Raw genomic sequence first — 10460 nt, 5'->3', positions numbered from 1 at the left:
GTGTAATGTGTAAAAAGTAATGTGTGTTATTATTTTTCATAAAAAAAAATTATATCTACTCTTAAAAAACACAATAGAAACGCGGGATGAGAAGGGTAACGATGGAAATCTACTAAATTTTTTTATTTGTTTATTTTTTATTTTTTTGATAGATTATTTCATTTGTTTATTTTAAACATTGCGTAGAAGTTGCAAAAATTACGGCACAAGATTTGACGACGCGTAACTGAACAGCTATTATAAAGTAGTATTAACCGACTTGGGATACAATTACGTGTTTCCACCGCCTTTCCTGACCGACTCCCCACATTATCTATAAATACCCACCTCTTCCCCATTCAGATCCTCGTAGTTCTAACTTTTTGGTTTCTTCCGTTTTAGGTTTTTAGGTATAAGATCCGTATTGGGGAAGATCTTCGTGTTGGGCTTTGTGCCTTGTGGTGCGACTCCGATCATCTTCCTTGTGAAATCCGGGTTCTTTTCTCCTAATTATTTTGTCCGTTAACTGAAAGGGAAGGTTTTTTTTTCGTTATAGATTTCTTCCAATACTTCGGTGATGGTTTTATGTTTCTTGCGCATCCGTTCCAATTCTGCGGAGAAGAGCGACGGTTTCATAGCCGTTCGGATTTATATTATGCTTTTGGATTGTGCTTTTATTGAGGATTGGTTTCGAGATTCTTGAATTTTTGAAAGGATGTGGTATTCTTTGCGTTAGGTTTTTTGTTGCATCGCCGATCATCTTTGATGTGAAATCCAGGCTTTTTCTTCTGATTGCGTTGTCCTTTGGCTGAAAGGGAAGAATTTTCTTTCCCGTTAAAGGTTCGGATTTTCCTTCAATACTTATCGTTTGTCGATGGTGTCGGTAATATTTTTTGCTTCTTGCTTATCCATCCTAATGCTATGGAGAAGAGCGACGGTTTCATAGTCGTTCTGTTGGGTTGTGTTTTTATTGACGATTGGTTTCGAAATTCTTGAATTCTTGAAAGGATATGAGCTTCTTCGTGTTTGGTTTTTTGATGCATTGCCGATCATCTCCGCCGCGAAATCTGGGTTTTCTCTTCTAATTGCGTTGGCCGTTGGCTGAAAGGGAAGAATTTTCTTTACCGTTAAAGATTCGGATTTTCCTTCAACACTTACCATTGTTGATGGTTTTCTTAAGATATCGTTTATCGATGTAGAAAATTGATTTCAGATGGTAACGATAAAGGTTTCTGTGTTTCTTGTTTTCCTTCAATCGTTACCGTGGGTGATGGTTTTCTTATGATATCGTTTGTCGATGAAGAAAAGTGATTTCAGAAGGTATCGGTAATTCTTTTTTGCTTCTTGCTTATCCATCCTTATGATATGGAGAAGAGCAATGGTTTCATAGTCGTTCTGTTGGGTTGTGTTTTTATTGACCATTGGTTTCGAAATTCTTGAATTCTTGAAAGGATATGAGCTTCTTCGTGTTAGGTTTTTTGATGCATCGCCGATCATCTCCGCTGCGAAATCTGGGTTTTCTCTTCTAATTGCGTTGGCCGTTGGCTGAAAGGGAAGGATTTTCTTTACCGTTAAAGATTCGGATTTTCCTTCAACACTTACCATTGTTGATGGTTTTCTTAAGATATCGTTTATGGATGGAGAAAATTGATTTCAGATGGTAACGATAAAGGTTTCTGTGTTTCTTGTTTTCCTTCAATAGTTACCGTGGGTGATGGTTTTCTTAAGATATCGTTTGTCGATGAAGAAAAGTGATTTCAGAAGGTATCGTTAATTCTTTTTTTGCTTCTTGCTTATCCATCCTAATGCAATGGAGAAAGCGATGGTTTCATAATTGTTCGGATTTATATTATGCTGTTGGGTTGTGTCTTTTGATGGATCGTTTCAGAATCTTGCATTTTTGAAAGGATGTGATTTTCTTCGTGTTAGTTTTTCCTTGATGCATCGTCCATCATCTTCTTTGTCAAATCTGGATTTGTCTCCAAATTACGTTGTCTGTTGGTTGAAATGGAATTTTCTTTTTCATTAAGGTGCTGTTTGGATTCAGTTGATCTCAACTCATATCATTTAATATAATTGTTATAATTTTTTAAAATTTCTACACAAAATATAATAAATAATTTAATTTTTTCATATCTCAAAACAATAATAATATTAAAAAATAATATTGTAATAATATTTTATAAAGCTTTCATCTAAATCTTATCTCAACTTACTATCCAAACCTAACCTAAAGATTGAGATTTTCTTTCAATACTTGTCATCGTTGGTGATGGTTTTCTAATGATGATGTTGTCGATGAAGAAAAATCGATTCCTGATGGTAACGGTTAAGTTTTTCCCTTTTTTGTTTTTTGCAGTTATGCTTCCCGCATATCCGGCTTGATGCTTTGGAGAAAGACTGACAGATTCATATAATACTTTTGGGTTGTGTTTATTGATGATTGGTTTTGAAATTCTTGTATTTTTTATTGGATGTGGTTTCTTATTCTTACAAGTGTTAATTTCAGCAATACGAATATTTACCTCGTGGTTAATGCGGAAGAAAGGAAATCCAATATGAGTATATATACCTCAAATCAATCCTGCCAATTTTTCCTCATCTTTAAACAATATGTTGATATTTACCTCATTGATATATCTTTCATGACTCCGGCATTTGGCATGAAGTCTTTCTGCATGTTTCGATAATTTTTCTTGGTTCATTTTGTGGCATTGGATTTGCATTTTCTTCTCTTAGGCCTCCGATTTTAAGAGGAATATATATTTATAACTTATTCTATGATTTGCTGACGGCTTTGGTCATTTTTGTTTGTAACATAATTTCCTTTTTGGATGCCAATTTGTCAGAGTTTGTGATATGGTTATGGCTGTCGGGGGCAAATCGTCTTATGGCATTGAAAAACAGGTTTTTGGTTTATTCATCTTTGATTGACATGAGTTAGGCTTTCAAAGGTTTGTGTCTGCAAATCACAACCGATATTTGCTTACATCATTCTTGGTTAGGTAATTCTTCTTACGTGTCCAAAGCTTCCACAATTCTCGATGCATTTCAGCACCAAGTAACCTATGCTTCAATATATTCTTGTGAATATTGCTTGTGGTTTTCTAATATGGAATTCTCGATTGAGTGCATGAAATACTATGTTCCTGATCCACAAGGCTGTTGAATTCATCAGGGTTTTTCTTGTGATTTGAGCAACAGAGCCCTATTCTTATGTTTATTTTTTCCTTCAAAATCCACTGCGTAGGAGCTGCAGAAGCAAGGGAACTCTAGTTTTTCCTATCATCATGTCACATTTGCTTGGGCTTTTTAACGTTTAAGAGCGGTTGCTTTATCACCTGGATTGCACGATTGCAGAAAAGCAAGGCGACGGTTATTTATCTGCTCTATTTCACATTCCGGTCAATTCATATTCACACTTCAACAGTAAATCTGTTTAGTATACGATCCAGCGAAGTATTTTTTGGTCCTGATCAATATGGTGCCCCTTCTACAGGATTAAAACTGAAACACACCACGGTTGGCTGGCTGGCTTGCAAATCTGCAACACTGAATTTTGCTTTATGGTTGACTGCCTTGGAAACCACAGGGTTAAAACTATGATTCAAACTACGGTTGGCTGGCTTGCAATTTGTATCGCTGACTTTTGCTTTATGGTTGACTGGCTTGGAAACCATGAGGCCAAATAAGTTCCTCCCAGTGTCTGCAGAAACAAGAAAACTGTTATTTACTGTGTTGGGTTCGAGCAAAGCTTGTTTGTCTAGATCAATTTTGTTTCTTCTAGAGGAGTTTAAATATATAGCTGTTCTTTACTTTCTCTGCTGCGGGTTTCTTCTAGTGGGGTACAAATAAATCTATCTCCGTCAGCCACGATAATCCTTGAATTAATTTAAAGTCTCTTGGTATTTAAAAAAAGTGGCGTTTCTGTTGTGAATGATTAATCCATTCCAGAACCAGTTAAAGTCAGATGCTTTAACGTGTTTTGTCTAAATTCCATTAAAGTGTAGGTTTGGATTTCCTTTCGAAGTTGCATCTTTCATGGAGTCCCCCATTCTTGATCTTGGGTGATAATGTTTAACTGGTACGTGTGATCTCTCCTGATTTGAGCTCTTAAAACTGTAAAGAAAATTGAATTAAAAAAAGGAGAAATTTTCTGCTTGTACATGCATTTCTTGCTGGTTTGCCTTGTAATTGATGCCGGTATTAAGAGGCTATTTCGTCTAGGGCTTAACAAGGGGTCATGCAATGGGTTTGAGCTAGCCTACATGATTTTATCTTTTATCTTCTCTTCTGCTTCTCAATTTCCTACATGTTTTTGAGTAGTCTTGCTTTTCATTTGTTTATCTACACTGTGTATGTTCTGCTCTGCTTCTTAATCTTTACATGCTTTTGAATACTATTGCTTTTCTTTTCATCTGTTTCTTTTACAATTACATTCCTTTACTTCACAACTACCATGAAATAGAGCTTGGATTTTTGTCTCTTTCAGTGAAATTTTGCAAGGAATTCAATGCGAGCAAGAATTGGATTTCCACTTTCATGTGATGCTCGTTTCTATGTTGTAGTGTCTTGTTGTATTGCCATGTTCTTCTCTTCCATATTCTAGTATTTGTGGTTTTATAGATAATTTATGAAATCCTTATGGATACCTGGTGGGGATAATGTTTGAAACCATCTCATTGGTAGTTCCTAGGGGCTTGTTTTGATACTATTTCTTTATCATTTTGTGGCGTTGGGTTTGCATTTTCTTGTCTTAGGTGTCATTTGGGAACACAAGCCATCTCATCTCAAAATTTCTCCCAATTTTCTTCTCGAATATCACTCAAAACAGAAACACTTTTCAATTTCAAATATTTCATCTAATCCTAATTTTTACAACTTTTCCCAACTTTTTCAAATTTCAAATTGTAACTTTATAATATATTTTTATTCAACTTTTTGTCTCATTTTCTAAAATTCAATAAAACATCTTAATTTAAACTATTTCATTATTATTAAATTTTCATTTTATCTCCTTCCCCATATATTCCCCTAGATATCATAGGGGAATATACAATTTTAATTTATTGCATGATTTTGTTTGTAATCTAATACTCTTTTTGGTCGGTAATTTCAGAGTTTGTGACTTGGTTATAGCTGCTGAGGGAAAATCGTTTTATGGCATTCATTCTTGGTTTATATAGAGGGAAAACCAGAAACCAGGTTTTTGGTTTATTCGTCTTCAATTGATGAGTTAGGCTTATTATGATTTGTGCCTGCAAATCAGAACCTCAAATATTTGCTTACATCACTCTTGGTTAGTGAAATTGGAGGGAAAATTGTCTTATGGCATTCAGAAACCAGGTTTTTGGTTTATTCATCTTTATCTTGGTTAGGGAAGTCAATGAGTTCTGATTTCTTATGTGTCCAATCAAGTTTAGTACTGGTCCAAAGCTTTCACAGTTCTGGACACATTTCAGCACCAAGTTACCTATGGGTATATATATATATATATATATATATATATATATATATCCTTCTGATTATCGCTTGTGTTTTTCCGATACGGAAGTCTCGATCAAGTGCACTCGAAATACTAAGGAATCTGACGAGCAAGGTGTTTGAAACTATGTTCCTGATAGGTCCATGAGACATTGAATTCGTCATGGTTATTCTTGTGATTTGAGCAACAGAGTTTATTCTTATATTTCTTTTTCCTTCAAAATGCGTAGGAGCTACAGAAGCAAGGGGAACTATTATTTGTTCCTATCCTCATATCACATTTGCTTGGGCATTTTAACGTTTGAGATCAGAGGGCCTTGTTTATCGTCTGGATTGCACGATCCCATAGAAGCAAGGCACCGGTTATTTTTTCTGCTCTCACTTGTCGCATATAAGTCTAGTCATATTTTCCCCCTCGACCGCAAACCTGTTTAGTATATGGTGTATCTCGTAGAATTTGGAGTCGTGCTACAACTTCTACTGCAGTTGGTTCCAGCTATGATTTCTTGTCCTGATCAATATGGTGCCTTCTACAGGATTAAAACTACACTATGGTTTGACTTGCTTGGAAACCATAAGCGCAAATAAGTTCCTCTTAAGTGCCTGCAGAAACAAGAAAACTGTTATTTTTCCTTCTCTTTATTCCACTTTTGCTGAGATGTCACAATGATGTTCCTTATTTGATTTATTTACGGTTGGTGCTTCACAACTTTTTCCCTTCGAGCAATGTTTGTTCGGCCAGATCAATTTGGTTTTCTTTATACAGGAATACAAATACATATCTGTCCTTAACTTTCTCCACGGCGGGTTTCTTCTACAGGGGTATTAAGATATCATCTGTCCATTACTTTCTCCACAGCTGGCATGTTAAGTATAATTATAAGTATAATTATAAGTGATGGTGTATTTGAAAAAGTGGCATTTGTATTGTGCATTTTTAATCAATTCCCGAACTAGTTAGAGTTGGATGCGTTAACGGGTTCTCTAAATGCCAGTGGAAGCGTATGTTTGGATTTCCTCTTCCGCATTTTCGAGTAAGAGTTAAGTTTTTATAGTTAGATCTTTCATGGAAGCCCTGCATTCTTGATCTTGGGTAATAATGTTGGACTGGCACGTGTGATTATAAGCTCACTGTATCATGTGATTTGAAATCCAGAACTGTTATTTTTCCTTTATTATTCCACTTTTGCTGTGATGTCACAATGATGTTCCTTATTTGATTTATTTATGGTTGGTGCTTCACAACCTTTTCCCTTCGAGCAATGTTTGTTCGGCAAGATCAATTTGGTTTTCTTTGTACAGGAATACAAATATATATCTGTCCTTTTACTTTCTCCATGGTGGGTTTCTTCTACAGTGGTATTAAGATATCATCTATCCATTACTTTCTCCACGGCTGGCTTGTTAAGTTTAATTATAAGTCACGGTGTATTTGAAAAAGTGGCATTTGTAATGTGCATTTTTAATCAATTCCCGAACTAGTTAGAGTTGGATGCGTTAACAGGTCCTCCCTAAATGCAGTGAAAGTGTATGTTTGGATTTCCTCTTCCGCATTTTCGAGTAAGAGTTAAGTTTTCGAAGTTAGATCTTTCATGGAAACCCCGCATTCTTTATCTTGGGTAATAATGTTTGACTGGTATGTGTGATTATAAGCTCACTGTATCTCGTGATTTGAAATCCTAATATTTTAAAGAGATCCTAATTAAATAAAGGAGAAACTTTGTGCTTGTATATTTGCTGGTCTTGATGGTTTGACTCTTAATTTGATGCCTTCGGTTTTAAGAGGTTTATATGTTAAGGGCTTAAGAAGGGGAGGGGTCATGCAATTTCATGAAATGGGTTTGAACTTAGGCTTTGTGATTTTTGTTCTCTTTTGCTACTCAATTTCCTACATTCTATTGATTAGTCTTGCTTTTGTCTATCTACAATGTGTATTGTCAGGTTGCATTTGCGCGGTTTAAATAAATAATTCCAAGGGGTCATGCAATGCCGTGAAATGGGTTTGAGCTAAGCCTACGTGATTTTGTTCTTTATGTTCTCTTCTGCTTCCCGATTTCCCACATGCTTTTCATTCGCTTATCTACTTTGCGTCTATTGTCAGGCTGCATTTGGGTGGTTTAAATAAATAATTCCAAGGGGTCAGGCAATGCCATGAAATGGGTTTGAGCTAAGGCTACGTAATTTTGTTCTTTGTGTTCTCTTTTGCTTCTCAATTTTCCACATGCTTTTCATTTGTTCATCTACACTGTATTGTCAGGTTGCATCTGCATAGCCTAAATAAATAATTTTAAGGGGTCATGCAATGCCATGAAATGGGTTTGAGCTAAGAATGCGATTTTGTTGTTTATGTTCTCTTCTGTTTCTTGATTTCCCACATGCTTTTTGTTTGTTTATATACTTGTGTATTGACAGGCGGCATCTGCGTGGCTACAGTTTGTTCCTTGTGATCTCTTCTGCTCCTCAATTTCCCAAATGCTTTTCATTTGTTTATCTACATTGTATTGGCAGGCTGCATCTGCGTGGCCTAAATAAATAATTCCAGGTTGTCAGGAAATGCCAGGAAATGGGTTTTAGCTTATGTGTTCTTTATGTTCTCTTCCTGCTTCTCAATTTCCCACGAGCTTTTCATTTGTTTATCTACATTGTGTGTATTGTCAGGTTGCATCTGTGTGGCCTAAATAAATAATTTCGAGGGGTCATGCAATGCCATGAAATGGGTTTGAGCTAAGGCGTTCTTTATGTTCTCTTCTGCCTTCTCAATTTCCCACATGCTTTTCATGTGCTTATCTACATCCTGTCTATTGTCAGGCTGCATTTTCGTGGTTTAAATAAATAATTCCAAGGGGTCAGGCAATGCAATGAAATGGGTTTGAGCTAAGGCTACATGATTTTGTTCTTTATGTTCTCTTCTGCTTCGCAATTTTCCACATGCTTTTCATTTGCTTATCTACATTGTGTGTATTGTCAGGCTGTATCTGCGTGGCCTAAATAAAAATTTGAAGGGGTCATCCAATGCAATGAAATGGGTTTTGAGCTGTTTGAGCTAAGACTACGTGATTATGTTCTTTGCTTCTGCTTCTCAATTTCCTACTTTACAATTTTCCACATGCTGTTCATTTGCTTATCTACTTTATATGTACTGTCAGGCATGGTTTAAATAAATAATTCAAAGGGGTCAGGCAATGAAATGGGTTTGAGCTAAGGCTATGTGATTATTTTTTATGGTCTCTTCTGCTTGTAAATTTCCCACACGCTTTTCATTGGTTTATATACATTTATTGTCAGGTTACATCTGCTTGGGCTAATAAATAATTTCAAGGGGTCATGCAATGCCATGAAATGGGTTTGAGCTAGGGCTACACAATTTATTTTTTTTTTTAATTTTATTTTTATGTTCTCTTGTTATTCTCAAATTTCCCACATGCTTTTCATTTGCTTGTATACTTTGTGTGTAGTGTCAGGCTGCATCTGCATGGCCTAGATAAATAATTCCAAGGGGTCAGGCAATTCCATGAAATGGGTTGTGATTTTGTTCTTTATTTTCTCTTCTACTTCTCAATTTCCCACATGCTTTTCATTTGTTTATCTACATTGGGTGTATTGTCAGGATGCATCTGCGTGGCCTAAATAAATAATTCCAAGGGGGCAGGCAATGCCATGAAATGGGTTTGAGCTTTGATTTTGTTCTTTTTGTTCTCTTCTGCTTCTTTAATTTCCCACGTGCTTTTCATTTGTTTATCTACATTGTGTGTATTGTCAGGCTGCATCTTGTTGGCCTAAATAAATAATTCCAAGGGTTCAGGCAACGCACGAAATGGGTTTTTGAGCCAAGGCTACGTGATTTTGCTCTTTATATTCTCTTATGCTTCTCAATTTCAGTCTTTTCATTTCTTTATCTGCATTGTCAGGCTGCATCTGTGTGGCCTAAATAAATAATTTCAAGGGGTCAGGCAATGACTTGAAATGGGTTTGAGCTGAAACGCTCTTTTTGTTCTCTTCTGCCACTCAATTTCCCTCATGCTTTTCATTTGCTTATCTATGTTGTGTACTGTGTATTGCCAAGTTGCATTTGCGTAGATTAAATAAACACTTCTGGGGGGTCAGGCAATGCCATGAAATGGGTCTGAGCTAAGAGTACTTGATTTTGTTTTTTTTTTTTTGTTTTTGTTCTCTTCTGCTTCTCAATTTTCCACACGCTTTTCATGTGTTTATCTACATTGCGTGTATTGTCAGGCTGCATCTGGGTGGGTTTGAGCTAAGGGGTCATGCAATGCCATGAAATGGGTTTGAGCTAAGGCTACGTGATTTTGTTCTTTATGTTTTCTTCTGCTGCTTAATTTCCCTCTTGCTTTTCATTTGCTTATCTATGTTGTGTGTATTGTCAGGCTGCATTTGCGTAGAATAAATATTTAATTCTGGGGTGTCAGGCAATGACATGAAATGGGTTTGAGCTAAGACTACTTGATTTTGTTTCTTTTTTCTCCTCTGCGTCTCAATTTTCCACATGCTTTTCATGTGTTTATCTACGTTGTGTATTGTCAGGCTGCATCTGGGTGGCCTAAATGAATAATTTCAAGGGATCATGCCATGCCATGAAATGGGTTTGAGCTAAGGCGTTCTTTATGTTCTCTTCTGCTTCTCAGTTTCCGACATGGTTTTCATTTGCGTATCTACTTTGTGTGTATTGCCAGGCTGCATTTTGCGTGGTTTGAATAAATAATTCAAAGGGGTCAGGCAATGGCATAAAATGGGTTTGAGCTAAGGCTTTGTGATTTTGTTTATGTTCTGTTCTGCTTCTCAATTTCCCACTTTCTTTTCATTTGTTTATCTACATTGTGTGTATTGTCAGGCTGCATCTGCGTGGCCTGAATAAATAATTCTGGGGTGTCAGGCAATGACATGAAATGGGTTTGAGCTAAGACTACTTGATTTTGTTTTTTTTTTTTCTCCTCTGCGTCTCAATTTTCCATGTGCTTTTCATGTGCTTATCTACTTTG

At 36.2% G+C, this 10460-nt stretch overlaps 3 long non-coding RNA genes across 5 annotated transcripts; 2 read left to right on the top strand and 1 right to left on the bottom strand.

Moving 5' to 3' along the window:
- The first annotated feature begins 309 nt into the window (after nucleotides 1-309).
- Nucleotides 310-6260, top strand: LOC121242785. 3 transcript variants are annotated; one of them, XR_005935972.1, is made up of 3 exons: nucleotides 310-819; nucleotides 5099-5184; nucleotides 5326-6260. It is a non-coding gene; the product is annotated as an uncharacterized LOC121242785 (long non-coding RNA). The 3 variants fall into 3 exon arrangements; XR_005935971.1 differs by lacking the exon at nucleotides 310-819 and adding an exon at nucleotides 3788-4063; XR_005935970.1 differs by lacking the exon at nucleotides 310-819 and having other exon boundaries at nucleotides 4893-5184.
- A 1825-nt stretch (nucleotides 6261-8085) lies between these two features.
- Nucleotides 8086-9423, top strand: LOC121242784. The gene is made up of 2 exons (XR_005935969.1): nucleotides 8086-8121; nucleotides 9071-9423. It is a non-coding gene; the product is annotated as an uncharacterized LOC121242784 (long non-coding RNA).
- A 707-nt stretch (nucleotides 9424-10130) lies between these two features.
- Nucleotides 10131-10408, bottom strand: LOC121242788. The gene is made up of 2 exons (XR_005935975.1): nucleotides 10363-10408; nucleotides 10131-10328 (listed from the first exon to the last, which is right to left on the bottom strand). It is a non-coding gene; the product is annotated as an uncharacterized LOC121242788 (long non-coding RNA).
- Between the last annotated feature and the right edge of the window lie 52 nt (nucleotides 10409-10460).

This window comes from Juglans microcarpa x Juglans regia, chromosome 8D (assembly GCF_004785595.1).
Source record: "Juglans microcarpa x Juglans regia isolate MS1-56 chromosome 8D, Jm3101_v1.0, whole genome shotgun sequence".
Taxonomy (NCBI): Eukaryota; Viridiplantae; Streptophyta; class Magnoliopsida; order Fagales; family Juglandaceae; genus Juglans; species Juglans microcarpa x Juglans regia.
This window is presented reverse-complemented; position numbering and strand designations above follow the sequence as displayed.